This window comes from Thalassophryne amazonica, chromosome 7 (assembly GCF_902500255.1).
Source record: "Thalassophryne amazonica chromosome 7, fThaAma1.1, whole genome shotgun sequence".
Taxonomy (NCBI): Eukaryota; Metazoa; Chordata; class Actinopteri; order Batrachoidiformes; family Batrachoididae; genus Thalassophryne; species Thalassophryne amazonica.
This window is the reverse complement of record NC_047109.1, coordinates 93,176,617-93,200,323: the sequence shown is the minus strand read 5'-3', so window position 1 is coordinate 93,200,323 and position 23,707 is coordinate 93,176,617. Positions and strand designations below refer to the sequence as shown.

Here is a 23,707-nt window from a genome sequence, read left to right as displayed (position 1 = left end):
ATCAAAGCACAGGCATACACATTTTCATTCATTTGACATCATGATTAAACCCTTAAACACATTATGGCACAAGTATACACTCTATTCAACTTCATTCATTCAATACAATATCTAGTTCATTTAAACCTGCATGGTGTACATACTTCTAAACATTTGTTACTTTTTGTAAATAATGAACACAAAACCTTTTATTGAGTTTGGTAACTTTTAGCATTGTTAGCATGCAAAGTTAATTATGGGTAAAATAGCATATATTTTCATTCATTCTTTACACGTCGCATCGTGTCACATTGTGTCGCATTGCGTCGCATTGTGTGGCAGTCCTTCCATAGGGACTGCGTGGTGCCTGGTGTGAACGCGGCTGCGTTCACACCTGGCGCAATCAGACGCTACAAATTCGCGGGAGTCACATGGCGACGGATGCGCCTCCTTCGCTCAGTGTGTTGCTCTGCTTTTGCTGCGAAAATTCGCCCCAGTGTATCATCAAATAGGAGGAGCTTCCATTCCGCTCGCCGGCTTCGGTTGTCAGTCAAGTTAACTTGACGGACCTTGATCACATGGAGCGAGTTGTTGTGGAAAGCTCCCAATACAGGGAGTATCATTATTTGCTGCAGGAGCTGTGACTGGATGACAGCCACTTTCAGCGTTCCTTCCACCTCTGCGGGACCCAGTTTGAGAACCTCCTGTCCCGTTCACGCGGGCACATGTAAACAATAAAAAAAAATAATAATAAAGACACTCTGCTTCCTGCTGTGGGATTGCAGCTGGCTCTTCCCCCAAAACCTCTGTCATAATTATGTTTAGAAACCAGTCACCATTTGTTTTATTATACATCTGTGTAGTTAATTAATAAAATATTCTCCACAGCTGATTCGCTCGCGCGCACGTAAAAAAAAAAAAGAAACTCCGCTGCTTGCTGTGGGGCTGCTCCTTGCTCTTTCCCAAAAAACTCTGTCATAATTGTGTTTAGAAACCAGTCACCATTTGTTTTATTATACATCTGTGTAGTTAATAAGTAAAATAATCTCCATGGACGATTCGCTCGCACGCACATGTAAAAGAAAAAGAAACTCCGCTGCCGCTGCTGCTACTCGCTCCAAAAACTGTCATAATTGTGTTTAGAAACCAGTCACCATTTGTTTTATTATACGTCTGTGTAGTTAACTAATAAAATATTCTCCACAGAAGATTCGCTCGCGCGCATGAAAAAAAAAAAAAACGAAGAAACTCTGCTGCTTGCTGTGGGGCTGCTCCTCGCTCTTTCCCAAAAAACTCTGTCATAATTGTGTTTAGAAACCAGTCACCATTTGTTTTATTATACATCTGTGTAGTTAATAAATAAAATAATCTCCAAGGACGATTCGCTCGCATGCACACATAAAATAAAAAGAAAAAAAAACTCCGCTCCCGCTGCTGGGGCTGCTGCTCACTCCAAAAACTCTGTCATAATTGTGAAATAAAGGACAAAAGAGACATAAGTCCTGCTCACAGGCTGCTACCAGATACAGGACATGTTCCCATCTTCAGTCAAACTCCAGACATCTCCATGTCACGACATATTCAGTCCCTGATTGGTCATCGCGGCGTGACGAGACAAAAAGTTCAGATTTTTCAACTTGGGGAGGAGGGCAACGCGACGTGATGCGACGCAATATCGCACCACAAACGTGCTAATCGCTCAAAATCGCTTCACTCGCGTCACTTCATTTGCGTCCATCGCGTCTCACTGCGTGACTTGGCGCCAAAACGCGTCCTTCCATAGGGATTACATGGTAACCTGTCGCTGCTGTCGCGCCCGGTGTGAATGCGGAATTAGAGTACGACCTGCTGCCCTCACGAGGGTCTTACAGAGTTTGCAAATACAAGAGTAACTAGCATAAATTTCTTTTCATTCCTCAACAAACAATGAAGTACATCCCGGTCCTTGTGGCCCTTGCAGGTCTGTTTGTGGTGTGAGTGGCAGCTTCCTGTGCTTCAACAATGAAGTTGATCTTATCTTATGATAACGTTAGCTGTTAGCCGGGTGGTTTCCTCCAAACATGACGCCTGGCAGTTCAATCTTTGTCTCATCAGACCGGAGAATTTTGTTTCTCCTGGTCTGAGAGTCCTTCAGGTGCCTTTTGGCAAACTGGGCTGCCATGAGCCTTTTACTAATTAGTGACTTCCAGTCAGAAATGAAGTGTAGCAATATATTACAAAGAGAAAAAGGAAATAGAACACAATGTTAGCTGCCATGCCAGCAGCAAAATGGATACATTTTTTGTGTGTAAATCTACCAGTGAGAAGACAGAGTTTGGGGCAACCAAAAAAGAAGAGGAGGATCTTGGTTTGCTCCTCTCCACAGTGCATCCCCGCATCAGCCGGCTGTGCGTGTCAAAGACCCAGACTCACTGCTGGCACTAAAATAGAGGTGAGACTAAATATGTATACAAGTTTAATTCATATTATTTATGTTAAAATGTGTTAGTTGTGTCAAAGGTGTTTAAAAACACACAGAAATGTTTAAAAGTTAAAAAAAATGAAATGGGTTTGAAATATGACAAAAGGTAAAAATAGAGGAACAGAGAGTTTTTTAAAAGACACATTTAAAATGTTTGAAAAGGCTGTAAAATGTGTGAAAGAATAGAAAGTTCTTTAAAAACCTGTTTAAAATATTTACAAAGGCTGTAAAATGTGTAAATGCAGAGACAGTTTCTTAAAAACAGAAATATACTGTATTTAACCCTATAAAGCCGACCCTATGAAATAATTGTCAGAAAATTCAAATTTTTTGAAACAAGAGTCTTTATTGGACCTTTTAACAAACCCACCAAAAAACAAACAAACAAACAAACAAACAAAAAAAAACTTTTTGCATATATGAGTTTTTATTTGTATCATATTTGCTACATTGGGCGTTCTAGCATAAAAACATCCATTTTAAATCCTGAGCAAACATAACATTTCAAACCTATAAAACGGCATTTTCTTATGGAAATTACTGTGGATCACTTGTTTCAGGCAGCCATTATGAATGTCTCATCTGAAGGCCACCAGATGTCAAACCACAAACCACCAGATGTCAGTACATCTGGTGGTTTGTCTGTGCACTACAAGTATCTGTATACGATGGGTTTTTTGGGGGAGAAAATATCACACTGATGAAGCAGACGTCTCAGAAAATCCTGTATCAAATATGATACACTTGGCGTTATAGGGTTAAAATGTGCTTAACATGTAAAAGAATAAAAAGAAATGCATGATGTTCAAATTGTGTGTATGTGTGTTGTGGGGGGGGGGGGGGCAGCTATTCATTTGTTCTTTGGGGGGGCGGGGGGGTCACTCTCTCACACTTTGAAAACCCCTGCTTTAATGGATGCTGCCCCTGCACTTCAATACTTTGGACTGAACCCAGGAGACTACACTTCCAAGACTTACCTATTATTGCTCCTGGTGTGTAGTGAGCACCTTGTATGGCAGCACCCTGACATCAGGGTGAATGTGAGGCATAATTGTAAAGCGCTTTGAGCGTCTGATGCAGATGGAAAAGCACAATATAAATGCAGTCCATTTACCATTTACCATTCAACCTCCTGAAGATCCATGATGGACTGCTTGTTTTTATTTCAATTAAAGACTCTGTTTTTGTTGCTCTTCTGTTTTTTTTTTTTGTTTGTTTGTTTGTTTGTTTGTTTTTGTTTTCTGGTTCTTCTGTTTGTAAGGAAATTCTTGTATAATTTGTAAAAACCTTGTAGGTGTTAGAATGGCCTAAGCAGTGGGTCACCGCTCTGAGTCTGGTCTGCTTGAGGTTTCTTCCTCTTTATCACCAGAGTGAGTTTTTCCTTAACGGATCCACCTGCGTGCTTGCTCGGGGGTGAGAGATTGGGACGGTTGGGCCTTACTCGCGTGTGTAGTAACTTGAGCCAGCAATATTGTGATTTGGTGCTGTTTAAATAAAATACACTGAACTGAAATGGAATTTACTGATCACATAATGTGCACACAAATAACTGATTCAATGAACAAATAACTGATAATTTAAACAAAAACAAGTAACTGATTGAATCAGTCATTTGTTTATTTTTTAAAATATGGAAATGTGTCTGTGTTGACATTTACCAGGAGCACAATTTGCGACAAGCAGTATATATGACCAAAAAAATAAAAATAAATAAATAAATAAAACCTCTACCCCTTTATCACTTCCTGTTTTGTATTCAAGTTTTAGAATTTTGGACCTTTTTTTATGTTTTGGTCTGGTATTGATCTTGGAATAAGAATAAAAGTACAGATCTTATGATCTTTACTTTCATTTCTTATATGTTTTTCTCCTGCCTTTAAAGTCTTATTGATATATCCAGAACGACAAGAAAGATTACTGTCTGGAAGACATTTGACAGCAATTGAAAAGATATTTGTCATCACAGAGATACAGACGTTATCACGAAGCACGATGGATGAGAACATTCCTCAACCTCAATGTATGGATCTCTCAGAAGGTACAGCACAAAACATAAGTGTTATTGGAGACAAAATGAACACTGTTGAGATGAACACTGTCAGGATGAACAGTGTCAAGTTGAACATTGTCGGGATAAACCGGCAGCGCTATTGGTCAAGGTGGTTACAGTGGTTTGATCACCAAAACAAGGAGACAAACATGGATCAGGAGACGTTATCATGAAGCACGATGGATGAGAACATTCCTCAACCTCAATGTATGGATCTCTCAGAAGGTACAACACAAAACATAAGTGTTATTGGAGACAAAATGAACACTGTTGAGATGAACACTGTCAGGACGAACAGTGTCAAGTTGAACATTGTCGGGATAAACCGGCAGCGCTATTGGTCAAGGTGGTTACAGTGGTTTGATCACCAAAACAAGGAGACAAACATGGATCAGGAGACGTTATCACGAAGCACGATGGATGAGAACATTCCTCAACCTCAATGTAAGGATCTCTCAGAAGATACAACACAAAACATAAGTGTTATTGGAGACGAGACGAACACTGTCGAGACAAATACTGTCGAGATGAACACTGTCAGGATGAACAGTGTCAAGTTGAACATTGTCGGGATAAACCGGCAGCGCTATTGGTCAAGGTGGTTACAGTGGTTTGATCACCAAAACAAGGAGACAAACATGGATCAGGAGACGTTATCACGAAGCACGATGGATGAGAACATTCCTCAACCTCAATGTACGGATCTCTCAGAAGATACAGCACAAAACATAAGTGTTATTGGAGACGAGACGAACACTGTCGAGACAAATACTGTCGAGATGAACACTGTCAGGATGAACAGTGTCAAGTTGAACATTGTCGGGATAAACCGGCAGCGCTATTGGTCACGGTGGTTACAGTGGTTTGATCAGGGGTGGCCCTGGAGGCGGGCCGCCTGCGCGGCCTGAACAATACCCACCGCTGAGGCCATCTCAGCTGTGAGGCAGAGACTGCTGGAGGATGTGTCTCTACTTGAAAGGACCAAACTCACACCAGACCACATCTGCCAACTCTTGGAGATCTGTCTTAACACCACATATTTCCTGTTTAGGGGGAATTACTACAGGCAGATCCATGGTTGTGCGATGGGGTCTCCGGTATCCCCCATTGTGGCCAATCTGTACATGGAGCGAGTGGAGAAGACAGCCTTGACGTCTTTCACGGGCATCTCTCCCAGTCACTGGTTCAGATATGTCGATGACACATGGGTTAAAATCAAGCAACAGGAGGTCGAGGACTTTACACAACACATCAATTCGGTGGATTCCAATATCAAGCTCACACGTGAGGATGCCAGAAACAACCATTTAGCCTTCTTGGACTGTGATGTTACGATTGGAGAGAACAGGTGTCTCCAGACAGAGGTTTACAGAAAACCCACTCACACTGACCAATATCTGCTCTTTGGCTCAAACCACCCCCTTGAACACAAGCTCGGGGTAATCAGGACTCTTCAACACAGGGCCCTACAGGTGCCCACAACTGCAGAGGGAAGGGCTAAAGAACAATAACTTGTACGGAAAGCCCTCACAGTATGTGGGTACCCACGATGGTCCCTGGACAAAGTGCAGAAGTCCCAGAAAACAAAGAGACCAGATAGACAGGAGACGGAGACAAGAAGAAGAGGAGTGTCTCTCCCTTATTTAGCAGGAGTAGGGGAAAAACTACAGAGGATCTTCAGACAGCACAAAATCCCAGTTTACTTTAAACCGGTTAACACCTTGAGACAGAAATTAGTTCACCCTAAGGACAGGATCCCTTGTTACAAACAGAGCAATGTAGTGTATTGTATCAGATGTCAGGTAAACTGTAATGAACACTACATAGCTGAGACTAAGCAACCTTTACACAAAAGGCTATACCAGCATCACAGAGAGGGCACCAGTGGACCTCAATCTGCACTGAAAGACACTAACCACACATTTGAGGACAAGGAAGTTAAAATCTTAGCCAGAGAGAAGAAATGGCTTGAGAGAGGTGTCAAGGAAGCATTCTTTGTAAAACAGTTGAAACCCAGCCTTAACCGGGGAGGGGGTCTCAGACACGCTTTGTCCCCTGTTTACAATGGGGTACTCAGGTCAAAGCAGTTTCAGTCTTTTGTTCGGCTGATTAACTCAATTATTTGTTTGTTTTTAATGTAAATGTTTCTGTGGCCTGTCATTTGCCAGGAGCACAATTCACAATGGGCACTATATGAAACAAATAAATAAACCACAATTTTAAAAAAAAGTTTGCTTTTTTTGGTCATCACTTGCTGTTTTCAATTCATTTTCGAATTGTCTACTTTTTTCTTATATTTTCCCCTGGTCTTTGAGCTTGGACAAAGATTAATATATAGATATTATATTTCATTCATTCATTTATTCATTTTCTATATCCAGTTCCTTATTAAAGGTCACAGGAGGCTGGAGATCTTATATTTAATTTCTTCATAAGAATTTTGGAACCGGGACAGAGCTGTGAACTTCACAGCTTCATGTGAGCCGGAAAAATGTTGCAGTCCTCAACATACATCAAACACGACTTCATGAAGTACCAACCATCAAGGAGAGTCAAAGTGTGTGTGAAGATGGTAGTGTGGAACAAATAGTCAGTATTCCACTGCCGGTGATCAGGTTTAAAGCAGTGCCAGACATTAGAATGCTCAACAGATTCAACTGTTTTGTCCCAAATAAATATCATCATGTTGAGATGTGTGATTACTCCACCATTGATAAACCGAGATAGATCACAGTCGAATGGATGGACTTTGTTGGACTTGCTGAAGGAGAAATCTCATCTCAGTTTGAGAGAAATATGGCTATTCTTGTCCTGAAGCCACTCCTTTGATATCTTGGCTGTGTCTTTAGGGTCATTGTTCTGCTGAAAGATGAACCGTCGCCCCAGTCTGAGGTCAGGAGCCCTCTGGAGCAGGTTTTCATCCAGGATGTCTCTGTTGCTGAATTCATCTTTCCCTCAATCCTGACTAGTCTCCCAGTTACTGATTGGATGGTGCCTGGTTTCCTCCAAACTTGATGCCTGGCATTCACACCAAAACTTCAATCGTTGTCTCATCAGACCAGAGAATTTTGCTTCTCCTGGTCTGAGAGTCCTTCAGGTGCCTTTATGGCTGACTGCTCGAATGTGCCTAAGTGTTTGGACTGCACTCAGATTGCTGTCGGAGGCTTTCAAATGCACCCCGACTTTGACATTCAACTATTTATTCAGGCTCATTCGGTCTCTCGTGTGATGGAGGTATTAACATTATAAGAAACTGTAGAGGCATTTTTTTGGTCCCTATTTGAACTGTGTAAACTGTGGTGAACTATCAAGTGTCCCAATCTGAACTGCATATCGTCTGGTTGACCTCACAGGTGTCCGCCTAATGAGTGTCAACTTGGCATCAGAGCTGGCTGACGCCCAAGCAGTAATGAGCTCTCAGGACAGCTGCAGCTGGCAGCTAAATGAGCCCAGACCAGGTGCAGCTGTAAATCCTTCAAGTTTTAATGGGAGCATCTGTCATATAAGGCCGGGTTCACACGGCAGGATAATTAGGCCGATATCGGACCCGATCTTCCCCTTCCGACAATCTTAAGGACGCCCCGACAATCGTGATGACGTCAAAGATAATCTTATCAGATATTCCTCCCATGTGTGGTGTGTTCAGAGCGCTCTGATCTGCTCGGAAGGGCGTCAGGAGCACTCCGATCGCAAATCGGGGATATTCAACATGTTGGATTTTCTTGGCCCGATATCGCAGCGTGTGTTGTGTCCTCCGACCAAAACGAGCACGCAGCCTGCTGAATGTGATGTCCAGCCAATCAGAAAGCGAGGTGACGGACGCACGGAGCGGAAAATAAAATCAAAACAGCTGTTCTGACTTACCAGAAAATCCGGTGGTCGCGCTGTCCCCACTCCTTTAAAGAACGCCTTTTCGTTTTCTTTTTGTATAGTTTTTTCCCCTCTGTTTTAAATAGTCCACAAAGTACCTCTGTTTGTTTAATCTGAGGTCACGTTTAATCTCGAGAGATTTTGCGAGATTTCCTGTCTGAGCTGTGAATGTTTGTGTGTTAAATCTGTTCGTGTGTGGTGTTGTTGTCCTTGCCGTGTAGCTGAACACCACACACTGGATGACCAAACCTGTTAGAGCTGTGATTTTTTATCTTCACGTGTGTGGTCTCTCAGGTTTTGGAAACCTAAAGATAATTTTAAAATCCTGTCGTGTGAACCAGGCTTAAGAATAATGAGCTAACACCTGCTTAGGGTGCACCCGAGGACACTCCCATTAGAAAACCATGTTTTGGAAATAATTAAATAAAAATGTCAAAGGTGGAGCGATGCCCGTGGGTTTCCTATAAAAAGATGAGCGCGGTTGGAGCATATTCAGTCTTTCTAGAAGGCTCATTTTGTACAACCTTCTGTTTTGAAAGCTTGAATAAACTTAAAAACTGTGCATTTTATCCTGTCCAAGGCTGAATTATTCTGAAGTGTTGTGTTTTTCTCTTGCAAACCATCTGCAATCAGTTTTGTGTTATCCAAGAAGACATCCTGAGACGAACAGAGAGAAGGACCACGACATAAATTGGCGAGCCGATGCCAGGAGGGATCAGAGGCATCACGGCGACCTGGGATGGTCCGGGCCAACCTTCCAGACCGTAAATAACAGTGATCGCGACTAAAAGGTAAGCAGAATGTTGTGTGTTGGGGGGTGTGGCTGGACATTTTGGTGTTCTTTTCTTTTCTTTGCTCTCCAGGTGGTATGAAAACTGATTTGTCTGTGGAGAAGGTGCTGGCTGAAGAGTCCTTCACCCTCATCAACATCATGTGCAGCACCTGTGAATGGTGCTCACGTGCAGCCTTAAAGACTTTCAGCTGAAGCAGATCATTGGATGGCGTTCTGCATTTAAGCCATGTGTGATTCAAGCAGAATTGCCGGGAACTCGACCTTGTGATGTTCGTTTGTGAGACGCTGAGGACCGCGCCTGGGTTTGACACATCGTGCCTGTGAAGCAGGAAGGGTGAGGGACACATGCTGTCAGCACACATCAGAGGTGATTAATTGTTTGACTACTTGTTGATAGTAACTTGGTATTTTGTTACGCAGTAGATTTGAATTGTGATGAGAATTGTGCAGCTCGCTTCTCACTGCTGTGGCTTGCGGACAAGTGATCCTCCACCTGTTGTGAGAGGCTGCTCATTTGCATAAAGCTTAAAATACAGACCTGAATGTGTTGCTGATGGTGTGTGTCTTTTGAAGGATATTGGTTGTAACTGCTGACTTACCTCACCTCTTCTATCCTTCACAGAGAGTCGGTTTGTCGTGTCCACCTGGGGGGTGTTTGGCGGTAACAGTGAGTCCAGAAGTGCCGGGCTTCGATCCTTTTGGGCGCTGGAGAGCGTGCCAGCCTTCACTCCACCAGAATGACGCTGTTTTAGTTTCTACACTTTGTTTAGCACCAGAGGGTGACACAATAAATTGTTTTTGTTATTGGGACCGCTTTCTGGTTATTTTAGCGCTGGGTTCTGTCAGACGCAGGTCCGCTCCTCAACCCGCGTTGACACATAACACAGAAACCTTTTTATAACATCTGCATGATCTGGAAGATTGCGTCTGGAGTCCGCCCAAGTTAACAGGTGAAATTTTAATTGCCTCTTACCCAAAAGAACCAATTTTATCTTATCTAAAATTGAAAAATCTTAGGCCTTGTGGACAGAATGCCCAGAGAGTGAATGCGTGTCCCCGGGGAAGAGAGTGTCTGTGTGAGTGGAAGGTTAGGAATGTTTATGAACTCTGGTGCGGAAAGTATGCATGGAGACTAACCTGGATGCTTGTGAATAATTGATGTTAAATTTGTCAATAACATGATGGCTGCTAGCATGCGCTGTATTTAGGGGGGTTAATTTGGGGTAGCAATACATGCTGAGAATAAGTAAAAGAAGTGTATTTATAGAAAAAAGAGACTGAGAATAAGTACAAGGTAACATGAGTTTTTTATAGAAAAAGTGAACTAAAAAAAGAGGACTTTTAGTGCAAAGGCACACACTAAGCTCACGAGGAGCTTAATAAAAAAAAGATTAGTGCGGGAGACAAAATATACGCTTGCAGAGCGCGGGTGAAATACATAAGTGAGAAGAAACGTGGACAGAAGCATGATAATAGCGCTTGTAGGGGCACGATAGAAATACTGTGATTAATAATAAAGTGCAGAGCATCACAGCTGACACGGGGAACGTGGGAGCTCATTAAAAGAAAAAACTAATATATCAGATCCTGGCACTGACGGAGTGCTGTCTAAATGAAATACTGTACGCTCGGAGAGGAGCTTGTTAAAATAATATAATAGCTGCTGGCAGCGAGTGCGATCCAAAGTGAAGAAGGGATACTCAAACATAACACATTGGTGTTATAAGTGACTAAATAAGTTGTTTAAAGCCACGGAGTAAAGGGTGGCAGAGGTCAAGGTAAAAGACGTATAGTGATTTGTTTTGGAGGCGTTTAAACCCAGCGTGATGGATTGAATGTGCATGACAGGCAAAGAGGAGAGTGAGAAATAGAAGGCAGTGGAGAAAAAGACGGGAGATGAGATTGTTATGTGAATAAAAACTTAAGGCAGATACTATTTCAAAGAAAGAAAGACTAAACGAAAACAGAAAAAAATAATAAACAAACATAGCAGAAAAAGACGGGAGAAGCAGAAAGTTAGATATCAGAAAAGAACAGAAAGTCGGAAGGGCAAAGACATTAGGTGTTAGAGTTGTAAGAGGATTAAAGAAATAAAATTGATTACAAATTAAAGAGTTAAAGTAAACAGAGATTATAGTGAAAAGCTGACAGACTGATCAATGCCTGGGACAGTCATTGATGGGAGACTTAAGTGACAATGAAATAATACTCCCTGAAGAAACACGAGGAATTAGGACACATTTTTGGCTGGAAAGGACTTATTATGATGATACTGGCACAGAATATTGGCAGGATGAACAACAGATTAATCAGAAATTATGGCAGATAACCAGGATAGTCAACTTAAAACAAAAGAGAGAGCAATTCCCTCTAATTAATTGGGAGCTGCTGATAAGACAATTGTGGCATCAAGGCTTAGCCCCGTGGTTGGAACTGCTTTGTGCTGATCCTAATAAAGAAATCAGTATACCATTAAATCACTTAATAACACTACCAACCGATCCAGGTGAAGAATTATTCCCTAGGTTGACTCTGACTGTGGTCCCAAGGAAGGTTCAGTGGGAAACAGGTAAATTTGCATATTTGGTTAAAGAAAAAGAAGATGGAAAATATAGATGGAAATTTAATCCTTTTAAGAATTTAAAATACAAGACTGGAGTTACGGCTGGGAAGATAATAGTCTGGATCAGGACAGCCCCTGAGGGACTACCAGAACACCATAGGAACACCTCACATACTGTTTGCCAGGGTTATATGGGTAACGCTCAAGGTCAAGGTCAGGGAAGTACCCCGCTAGACTTAGTACTAAGAAAGTATCCGGGAAAACGCATTAAGGCCAACCGATGTATGAGAAAGTGGCATAAGAGGTCTCATGGGGAAAGGCAATGGCCATTGGAGGGCTCATTTGAACCAGTTATGTGTGAAACAGTTGCTGTAGGAATACAGAAAAAAGAAATTAAAGATCAGCAGAAAAACATGAATAATAACAAAAAAACGAACAGTTTTGGCCCTGTTCAAGCAGGAAGCACAAAAGCTACAACAGAAAAAAGAGAAGGTGGCAGAGGAGAAATTCAAAGAGACCAAAGCCAGTGCACCGAGCTGGGAAGCAGAGCCACCCCCATATAAACGTCATGATGTGGGGAAAACAGCTGGACAATTTGTACTAGGCACTCTTGAAGAGGACCAGGGCATGGATGTAGAGGGCAAATTCACATTGACACTAAAGGCCCAAGAGCCACAGGGAGACAGGTCCTTGACCTGTCAACTGGATCCCACGAGGCCTCCGAGTCCAGGGAGGAGCAGCATTCCACCACGGCCAGTAGAGGAGGCAACATATCAATCAATCAATTTTATTTATATAGCGCTAAATCACAACAAACAGTTGCCCCAAGGCGCTTTATATTGTAAGGCAAGGCCATACAATAATTACGTAAAAACCCCAACGGTCAAAACGACCCCCTGTGAGCAAGCACTTGGCGACAGTGGGAAGGAAAAACTCCCTTTTAACAGGAAGAAATCTCCAGCAGAACCAGGCTCAGGGAGGGGCAGTCTTCTGCTGGGACTGGTTGGGGCTGAGGGAGAGAACCAGGAAAAAGACATGCTGTAGAGGGGAGCAGAGATCAATCACTAATGATTAAATGCAGAGTGGTGCATACAGAGCAAAAAGAGAAAGAAACACTCAGTGCATCATGGGAACCCCCCAGCAGTCTAAGTCTATAGCAGCATAACTAAGGGATGCCACCTTAAAAGCCTGTGGTACATAGCCAACTAATAAAGATAGATTGATCATATTTAAGATCGAAGCATTAAATAATAGTAGGGCTTCCTTGAGCAGCCTGGTAGGAATGGGGTCTAATAGACATGTTGATGGTTTGGATGAAGTAACTAATGAAAATAACTCAGACAGAACAATCTGAGAGAAAGAGTCTAACCAAATACCGGCATCACTGAAAGCAGCCAAAGATAACGATACGTCTTTGGGATGGTTATGAGTAATTATTTCTCTAATAGTTAAAATTTTATTAGCAAAGAAAGTCATGAAGTCATTACTAGTTAAAGTTAAAGGAATATTCGGCTCAATAGAGCTCTGACTCTTTGTCAGCCTGGCTACAGTGCTGAAAAGAAACCTGGGGTTGTTCTTATTTTCTTCAATTAGTGATGAGTAGTAAGATGTCCTAGCTTTACGGAGGGCTTTTTTATAGAGCAACAGACTCTTTTTCCAGGCTAAGTGAAGATCTTCTAAATTAGTGAAATGCCATTTCCTCTCCAACTTACGGGTTATCTGCTTTAAGCTGCGAGTTTGTGAGTTATACCATGGAGTCAAGTACTTCTGATTTAAAGCTCTCTTTTTCAGAGGAGCTACAGCATCCAAAGTTGTCTTCAATGAGGATGTAAAACTATTGACGAGATACTCTATCTCACTTACAGAGTTTAGGTAGCTACTCTGCACTGTGCTGGTATATGGCATTAGAGAACATAAAGAAGGAATCATATCCTTAAACCTAGTTACAGCGCTTTCTGAAAGACTTCTAGTGTAATGAAACTTATTTCCCACTGCTGGGTAGTCCATCAGAGTAAATGTAAATGTTATTAAGAAATGATAAGACAGAAGGGAGTTTTCAGGGAATACTGTTAAGTCTTCAATTTCCATACCATAAGTCAGAACAAGATCTGAGATATGATTAAAGTGGTGGGTTGACTCATTTACATTTTGAGCAAAGCCAATTGAGTCTAATAATAGATTAAATGCAGTGTTGAGGCTGTCATTCTCAGCATCTGTGTGGATGTTAAAATCGCCCACTATAATTATCTTATCTGAGCTAAGCACTAAGTCAGACAAAAGGTCTGAAAATTCACAGAGAAACTCACAGTAACGACCAGGTGGACGATAGATAATAACAAATAAAACTGGTTTTTGGGACTTCCAATTTGGATGGACAAGACTAAGAGTCAAGCTTTCAAATGAATTAAAGCTCTGTCTGGGTTTTTGATTAATTAATAAGCTGGAATGGAAGATTGCTGCTAATCCTCCGCCTCGGCCCGTGCTACGAGTGTTCTGGCAGTTAGTGTGACTCGGGGGTGTTGACTTATTTAAACTAACATATTCATTCTGCTGTAACCAGGTTTCTGTAAGGCAGAATAAATCAATATGTTGATCAATTATTATATCATTTACTAACAGGGACTTAGAAGAGAGAGACCTAATGTTTAATAGACCACATTTAACTGTTTTAGTCTGTGGTGCAGTTGAAGGTGCTATATTATTTTTTCTTTTTGAATTTTTATGCTTAAATAGATTTTTGCTGGTTATTGGTGGTCTGGGAGCAGGCACCGTCTCTACAGGGATGGGGTAATGAGGGGATGGCAGGGGGAGAGAAGCTGCAGAGAGGTGTGTAAGACTACAACTCTGCTTCCTGGTCCCAACCCTGGATAGTCACGGTTTGGAGGATTTAAGAAAATTGGCCAGATTTCTAGAAATGAGAGCTGCTCCATCCAAAGTGGGATGGATGCCGTCTCTCCTAACAAGACCAGGTTTTCCCCAGAAGCTTTGCCAATTATCTATGAAGCCCACCTCATTTTTTGGACACCACTCAGACAGCCAGCAATTCAAGGATAACATGCGGCTAAACATGTCACTCCCGGTCCGATTGGGGAGGGGCCCAGAGAAAACTACAGAGTCCGACATTGTTTTTGTAAAGTTACACACCGATTCAATGTTAATTTTAGTGACCTCCGATTGGCGTAACCGGGTGTCATTACTGCCGACGTGAATTACAATCTTACCAAATTTACGCTTAGCCTTAGCCAGCAGTTTCAAATTTCCTTCGATGTCGCCTGCTCTGGCCCCCAGAAGACAATTGACTATGGTTGCTGGTGTCGCTAACTTCACATTTCTCAAAACAGAGTCGCCAATAACCAGAGTTTGATCCTTGGTGGGTGTGTCGTCGAGTGGGGAAAAACGGTTAGAGATGTGAACGGGTTGGCGGTGTACACGGGGCTTCTGTTTAGGGCTACGCTTCCTCCTCACAGTCACCCAGTCGGCCTGCTTTCCCGGCTGCTCGCGATCTGCCAGAGGGAAACTAACGGCGGCTAAGCTACCTTGGTACGCACTGACTACAGGGGCCTGGCTAGCTGTAGAATTTTCCACGGTGCGGAGCCGAGTCTCCAATTCGCCCAGCCTGGCCTCCAAAGCTACGAATAAGCTACACTTATTACAAGTACCGTTACTGCTAAAGGAGGCCGAGGAATAACTAAACATTTCACACCCAGAAAAGTGCGGGAGAGACAGGAGAAGCCGCCATACTAAACCGGCTAAGAGCTAGTAGCTGCGCTAAGCTAGCGGATTCCTAAAAACACACAAAGTGAATAATGTGTAAATAATTTAGAGGTGATTCAGCAGAGGGAGTGCTTTAGTTAAGGCACATGAAGATTACACTGTGAAACAAATCGTTATCTAGGTAACAATCAGTCTAACTGCGCAGATTAAACAGCTAACAGATACAGCAAAACACCGCTGTGCTCCGGAACAGGAAGTGATACAATACTGCAGTGAGAGCCAACCACCAGTAGAGGCCTATGACAGTGAAACTGAGAGAGACGAGGAAGGAGAGAGAAAACTGAAACTTCAACCTGCGTCCAGAGGCCAACTGAGAACCACCCCCTCCCACCATAAGTCAGCTGACTGGACACTTTCAGGCTACAAGGGCTCCGAGGAGTGGCACAAGAGTTTCAGTGACACCCTGAATCTGGCCAGAAAAGATAATGAAGAACTAGCTGAGCAACTTCGGCTAGCGGAGGAAAGAAGACAAAAATACAGGGACACCGAGGAAAGAAAGAAATCACAGCAGTCAACATCCAATCAAGGGCACCACACTATAGAGCCACCCACCCGGAGGATTTCTGGTGAGGTCATCATTGAGAGTGCAAGACAGGCCCGACTCAGACAAAGACAACAATGTGCAGCCAAAGACATAACGGCCCTGGAACAAAGCATAACTGACTTGCTAGGCTGCCTGGAGTCCGCCAGTCGCACTCGATCCGGCAGAAATTACGGAGCCTCCGGAGAGGAGGGGGAGGAAGACTCTATGTGTCTGCTGGTAGTTAGAAATGGTCATCATGTGTACACCCCATGGAGCTGGACAGACATGGTGGGGCTGGCCAACAGACTACCAGATGTCACTCAAGATGCTGGAAGATGGATAACCGCCCTAGAAAAAGGCACTCCAGGGGTAACCTTGTCTTTAGGCGACATAAAGGCCTTGCAGATGTGTGTAATGGGGAAGCATGATACTGAAGAACTAGCAGAAAGGGTTGGACTAGCACAAATGATGGGCACTAATCAATACGATGAAGTCCCCTTTAACCGCTATAGAAACACCATGTGGGAGGAACTGAGAAGAAAATACCCTGAGGTCCTGGACCCCTCTAAGTTGGACGAGGAGTGAAAACCCGAGGAGTGCCCAAAGAAATTCCTGCACAGGTTCCAGAAGAGGTGGGCGGAGGAAACAGGAAATGCATGGAACCATTCCCCAGCAACTGAAATCCTGTTCAAAATAACTGTAAAGAAAGCTTTGCCTGAAACTGTTCAGAAAGCCCTAGATGCAGTAGTGGGACTATCAAAAATGAACTGGGCCTTATATTCTGAACATATTTGTCACCACCTCGAAATCTACAAGAAAGAAAAACAAAAAGAAGAAGATTCAACCAAATCCCTGACACAGAAACTGGTGCAGATGCAGTTGGGAGAGCTGACCAAAGCAAAGAAAGAAAAAACTAAGACCCAAGCTCCTGTGATGACCCCTGTTTCTGACTCTTGTTCGACTCCCTCTGAACCGGCGGGCATCAACATTGCTGCCGCCATACAGGCGCCTGTGGTAACAACCACACAGAGCCCCCAAGGAGCAGCCGGACTCAATGGGAACAATGCCCCCGCGGGAGGAGTCTCAGCCCCAGTGGAGCATCACCATCATTACCATAATACCTGCACACCCGGAAATGGGCCCGCCTACAGTCATGGGTGGAGAGGAAACCACGGAGCTTCCAGGGTCCCAGCGGAGGATGGCGAAGAGGACCTCGCCAACATCCATTTGGAAACAGATTCCAAAACTTGGCTCCCAGAAACAGTCAAGCGGAACCACCTACAGGACCAGCACCCCCAGCAGGGGATCAACCTTCCAATGAGTGTTGGAGCTGTGGACAACCCGGACATCGAATGAGAGACTGTCAAGCCCGACCTTGGGTCGGACCCTCCGCCTATTGGCAATAGGGGGGCCTAGAGAAGCCGGAAGGGGAAACTGTGGCACTGGCTATTTCTGCGATACCAAAGGAGGAGCCAACCGTCACTGTTAACATTCAAAACAGAGATTTCCCTTTTATGGGGGATACAGGGGCAACATACTCTTGCGTAGGGAAAATGGGCGCTCATCCCTGGGCAGAACAACACTATGCAGCAGCCCATCTACCCAATTTACCTCTGCATGTCACCTTGCTGTACGATGCTCCTTTTCATTCTGGTAATGGAGATGCTGTTGTGTGGGCCGCCAGAAGAGGAGGTACTGCTGGCCCACCACCAGAGGGCGCCCTGCCTGGAGTGCGGGCTCCAGGCACCAGAGGGCGCAGCCGCCTCACAGGAGCAGCTAGGGTGACAGCTGTCACGCATCACCTGCAACAGCTGTTACCAATCAGCAGGGGTACATCAGCAGGACGACGTCTCCACCTCTTTGCCGAGATATCGTTCTACCTGGAAGGTAATATTCTCAGCTGACTGCTTGACAGTAACCTTTTGTGATTTTTGTGAGTGATAACAGACCTTTTTTCCAGCGAGAGGTGGAGGTAGCTTTCCTGCCGTGCGGATTACTGGGTGCAAACGCGCCCACCTTTAATTGTGTTTTTGTTCCTCGCCAGCAGTACCAGGTCCGACACGCGGAGGCAGTGGCCACCTGGGAGTTCGGGACTTGGCGGCTCCAGTATTCCCGGGGTCTGGTGGCGGAGGAAATCGTGTGGTTCCGGTTCTGCTTTGGACAGGTGTCTCCTATCTTCGAGCCTGCCCACACGACACCTTTGTGAATTGATTCTGATCTATTGTTGTAATCTGTTGTATTTGATGTGCACATTCACAACAGTAAAGTGTTGTTATTTGACCTACTCCATTGTCCATTCCTTTGCGCCCCCTGTTGTGGGTCCGTGTACCGACACTTTCCCAACACCTTCCCCGGAAGCATACATAAGCCCTCCAGAGCCGTACGGAGGTTGTGTGGAGACATGCGCGGACTTTCTTATGCAGTGTTCGCTCGTCTTCGCACAACGTCCCGTCATGTACGCGACTGATGCTAGTAAGATAGCTTATGTCATTAATCTGCTTCGCGGCAAGGCACGCGCTTGGGCTACAGCACTTTGGGAGCAAAATTCACGGCTCCTTCTGATAAATGATGGGTTTGTGAGGGAGTTCAGAACAGTGTTCGATCACCCAAATAGAGGAGAGACCGCTTCAGCCGTGCTGCTGTCAATGAGACAGGGGCGCCGGAGCGCAGCTGTTTATGCAGTCGACTTCCGCATCGCGGCTGCGAGGTCCGGCTGGAATAACACTGCCCTCCGCGCCGCCTTCGTAAACGGACTGTCGTTGGTCCTGAAGGAGCTCCTGGTGGCCAAGGACGAACCGCGGGATTTAGACGGGCTTATTGATCTCGTTATACGATTAGACAATCGGTTAGAGGAACACCGTAGGGAGCGAGGCGAAGGACGTGACCGGATACGCGCCGCCCCTCTCCCTTCCGGGTTCGAAAAGGGGCCGCCCTCCCCACGCTCCACAGCCGCAGCGCTTTGTGGGGCAACAACTCCCCCTGGTGACGTTGTTAGGGAAACGCACAGGGCCAAAATGGGGAGGCTGATCCGTGGAGAGTGTTTTCTCTGCAGCTCAACAGAGCACACACAGAGAGACTGCCCCAAACGGCCAAACGTCAACACTCACCCTTAGAGACTGGGCTAAGGGGGGGTCAAGACATTCAAGTGAGACACACACAAATTGCCACACGACTCCCAGTCACAATCCTGAGCGGGGATTTAACCCTTCAAGCCCGAGCACTGGTGGACACGGGGTCAGAAGGGAATCTGCTAGACAGCAGATGGGCAAAGGAGGTAGGGCTCCCTCTGGTGGCGCTTCCTTCGCCATTGCAGGTGCGGGCACTAGATGGCACCCTCCTCCCTTTACTCACACACAAGACACAACCAGTAACTCTGGTGGTGTCTGGAAACCACCGGGAGGAGATTGAGTTTTTTGTAACTTCTTCTACCTCCCGCGTGATTTTGGGCATCCCATGGATGTTAAAGCACAATCCCCGGATCGATTGGCCGTCTGGGGTGGTGGTTCAGTGGAGCGAAACCTGCCATCGGGTGTGTTTAGGATCCTCGGTTCCTCCCGGTTCCCAGGCTAAGGAGGAGGTCAAAGTCCCTCCCAATCTGACGGCAGTGCCGGTTGAGTACCACGATCTTGCTGATGTCTTCAGCAAGGATCTGGCACTCACCCTTCCCCCGCACCGTCCGTACGATTGTGCCATTGATTTGGTTCCAGGCGCTGAGTTCCCGTCCAGCAGGCTGTACAACCTCTCACGACCTGAGCGTGAATCAATGGAGACCTACATCCGGGACTCATTAGCTGCCGGGCTGATCCGGAACTCCACCTCCCCGATGGGGGCAGGTTTCTTTTTTGTGGGCAAGAAAGATGGCGGACTTCGTCCATGTATTGATTACAGGGGGCTGAATGAGATTACGGTTCGCAACCGATACCCGTTGCCATTATTAGATTCCGTGTTCACCCCCCTGCATGGAGCCAAAATCTTTACTAAGCTGGATCTTAGAAATGCGTATCACCTGGTTCGGATCCGGAAGGGAGACGAATGGAAGACGGCATTCAACACCCCATTAGGTCACTTTGAGTACCTGGTCATGCCGTTCGGCCTCACAAACGCCCCCGCGACGTTCCAAGCATTGGTTAATGATGTCTTGCGGGATTTCCTGCACCGATTCGTCTTCGTATATCTAGACGATATACTCATCTTTTCTCCGGATCCTGAGACTCATGTCCGTCATGTTCGTCAGGTCCTGCAGCGGTTGTTGGAGAACCGGCTGTTTGTGAAGGGCGAGAAGTGTGAGTTTCACCGCACATCTTTGTCCTTCCTGGGGTTTATCATCTCCCCCAACTCCGTCGCTCCTGATCCGGCCAAGGTTGCGGCGGTGAGAGACTGGCCCCAACCCACTAGCCGTAGGAAGCTGCAACAGTTCCTCGGCTTTGCAAATTTCTACAGGAGGTTCATTAAGGGCTACAGTCAGGTAGTTAGCCCCCTGACAGCCCTGACCTCACCAAAAGTCCCCTTCACCTGGTCGGATCGTTGCGATGCCGCGTTCAAGGAGTTGAAACGGCGCTTCTCGTCTGCACCTGTTCTGGTGCAGCCCGATCCTAGTTGCCAGTTAGTGGTTGAAGTGGACGCCTCGGACTCAGGGATAGGAGCCGTGCTTTCCCAGAGCGGGAAGACTGATAAGGTCCTTCACCCGTGTGCCTATTTTTCCTGCAGGTTGACCCCGGCCGAACGGAACTATGACGTCGGCAATCGAGAACTCCTTGCGGTGAAAGAGGCTCTTGAAGAGTGGAGACATCTGTTGGAGGGAACGTCCGTGCCATTCACGGTTTTCACTGACCACCGGAACCTGGAGTATATCAGGACCGCCAAGTGGCTGAACCCCAGGCAAGCCCGCTGGTCACTGTTCTTCGGCCGTTTTGACTTCCGGATCACCTACCGTCCCGGGACCAAGAACCAGAGATCGGATGCCTTGTCCCGGGTACATGAAGATGAAGTCAAAGCGGAGTTGTCGGATCCACCGGAACCCATCATCCCGGAGTCCACTATCGTGGCCACCCTCACCTGGGACGTAGAGAGAACCATCCGGGAGGCCCTGGCACGAAGCCCGGACCCCGGAACTGGGCCGAAGAACAAACTATACGTCCCACCAGAAGCTAGGGCTGCAGTCCTGGACTTCTGTCACGGCTCCAAGCTCTCCTGTCATCCAGGGGTGCAAAGAACCGTGGCAGTTGTCCGGCAGCGCTTCTGGTGGGCGTCCCTAGAGGTCGACGTCCGGGATTATATCCAGGCCTGCACCACCTGCGCCAAGGGCAAGGCTGACCATCGCCGGGCATCAGGTTTACTCCAGCCGCTGCCCGTGCCTCATCGCCCCTGGTCCCACATCGGCCTGGATTTTGTCACGGGCCTCCCGCCGTCCCAGGGTAACACCACCATCCTCACGATAGTGGACCGATTCTCCAAGGCGGCCCACTTCGTGGCCCTCCCGAAGCTCCCAACAGCCCAGGAGACAGCGGACCTCCTGGTCCACCACGTCGTCCGGCTGCATGGGATTCCAACAGACATCGTCTCCGATCGCGGTCCCCAGTTCTCCTCGCAAGTCTGGAGGAGCTTCTGCCGGGAACTGGGGGCCACGGTGAGTCTCTCGTCCGGGTACCACCCTCAGACCAACGGGCAAGCAGAACGGGTAAACCAGGAGGTGGAGCAGGCCTTGCGCTGCGTGACTGCCGCACACCCGGCGGCCTGGAGTACCCATTTGGCCTGGATCGAGTATGCCCATAACAGCCAGGTGTCTTCAGCCACCGGCCTCTCCCCTTTTGAGGTATGTCTGGGGTATCAGCCCCCGTTGTTTCCGGTGGTTGAGGAAGAGGTCGGTGTGCCCTCGGTCCAGGCCCACCTGCGGAAGTGCCGTCGGGTGTGGCGTGCCGCCCGTTCTGCTTTGCTAAAGGCCCGGACGAGGGCAAAAGCCCATGCAGACCGTCGGCGGACCCCGGCCCCTGCGTATCGGCCTGGGCAGGAGGTGTGGTTATCCACAAAGGACATCCCCCTCCAAGTGGACTCCCCCAAGTTACAGGACCGTTACATCGGCCCATTCAAGATCCTGAAGGTCATCAGTCCAGCCGCAGTGAGGCTTCGGCTGCCGGCCTCACTGCGGATCCATCCTGTGTTTCATGTGTCCCGGATTAAACCTCATCACTCCTCACCCCTCTGTACTCTGGGTCCGGCGCCGCCTCCTGCCCGGATCATCGATGGCGAGCCGGCTTGGACTGTACGCCGGCTTTTGGATGTCCGTAGGATGGGCCGGGGCTTCCAGTATTTGGTGGACTGGGAGGGGTACGGCCCCGAAGAACGCTCCTGGGTGAAGAGGAGCTTCATCCTGGACCTGGCCCTCCTGGCCGATTTCTACCGCCGCCACCCGGACAAGCCTGGTCGGGCGCCAGGAGGCGCCCGTTGAGGGGGGGGGTCCTGTTGTGTGGGCCGCCAGAAGAGGAGGTACTGCTGGCCCACCACCAGAGGGCGCCCTGCCTGGAGTGCGGGCTCCAGGCACCAGAGGGCGCATCCGCCTCACAGGAGTAGCTAGGGTGACAGCTGTCACGCATCACCTGCAACAGCTGTTACCAATCAGCAGGGGTACATCAGCAGGACGACGTCTCCACCTCTTTGCCGAGATATCGTTCTACCTGGAAGGTAATATTCTCAGCTGACTGCTTGACAGTAACCTTTTGTGATTTTTGTGAGTGATAACAGACCTTTTTTCCAACGAGAGGTGGAGGTAGCTTTCCTGCCGTGCGGATTACTGGGTGCAAACGCGCCCACCTTTAATTGTGTTTTTGTTCCTCGCCAGCAGTACCAGGTCCGACATGCGGAGGCAGTGGCCACCTAGGAGTTCGGGACTTGGCGGCTCCAGTATTCCCGGGGTCTGGTGGCGGAGGAAATCGTGTGGTTCCGGTTCTGCTTTGGACAGGTGTCTCCTATCTTCGAGCCTGCCCACACGACACCTTTGTGAATTGATTCTGATCTATTGTTGTAATCTGTTGTATTTGTTGTGCACATTCACAACAGTAAAGTGTTGTTATTTGACCTACTCCATTGTCCGTTCCTTTGCGCCCCCTGTTGTGGGTCCGTGTACCGACACTTTCCCAACAGATGCTTTATTTCTGCTTTTCTGTTTTTTTTTTTTTCTTTTAAATGAATGAAATAAATAAATAAATGAAATGAAATGAAATATTCCCCAACTTCTCCCAAAACCTCGGATGCTGAATGAATGCTGGGGGACTCGGACTGATTTAATGGCTCTGAAAACGGACAAGGACTTTGGTTTTTGGATTTGGATTATGGACTGATTTCAGAAATGAGTGTACAAAAAAAAAAAGAAAAATGGATTGGTATGTCAAATAACGAAGGTCTGATAAATGTCTATCCTTACCATCATTTGCGTAACACAGGTAAAACTAAAAGCACACACATAGATAGCACATTGGTTGATTTATAAAAAGGGGACCCTTACACGGCGTATCTGGAGAGTTATTGGTAAAGAGGCGTCATAGGGACCCCTTTTGTTATTTAGTGCATGCCTCAAGAGACATGCATTGCCTAGGTTTGGCATCTTTCCAAACGGGCATTGAAAACAAGCTGAAAAAGAAGAAGAAAAAAATGAAGTGGAAAATGTTGAGAAATGGCCTATAATGATCACCTATTATATG

At 46.3% G+C, this 23,707-nt stretch overlaps 1 long non-coding RNA gene across 1 annotated transcript; it reads right to left on the bottom strand.

The window, feature by feature from the left end:
• Positions 1-1,214: 1,214 nt before the first annotated feature.
• LOC117513345 lies at positions 1,215-23,524 on the bottom strand. Its single transcript, XR_004561573.1, has 5 exons — positions 23,404-23,524; positions 22,718-22,723; positions 20,909-20,912; positions 20,194-20,199; positions 1,215-1,227 (listed from the first exon to the last, which is right to left on the bottom strand). It is a non-coding gene; the product is annotated as an uncharacterized LOC117513345 (long non-coding RNA).
• Between the last annotated feature and the right edge of the window lie 183 nt (positions 23,525-23,707).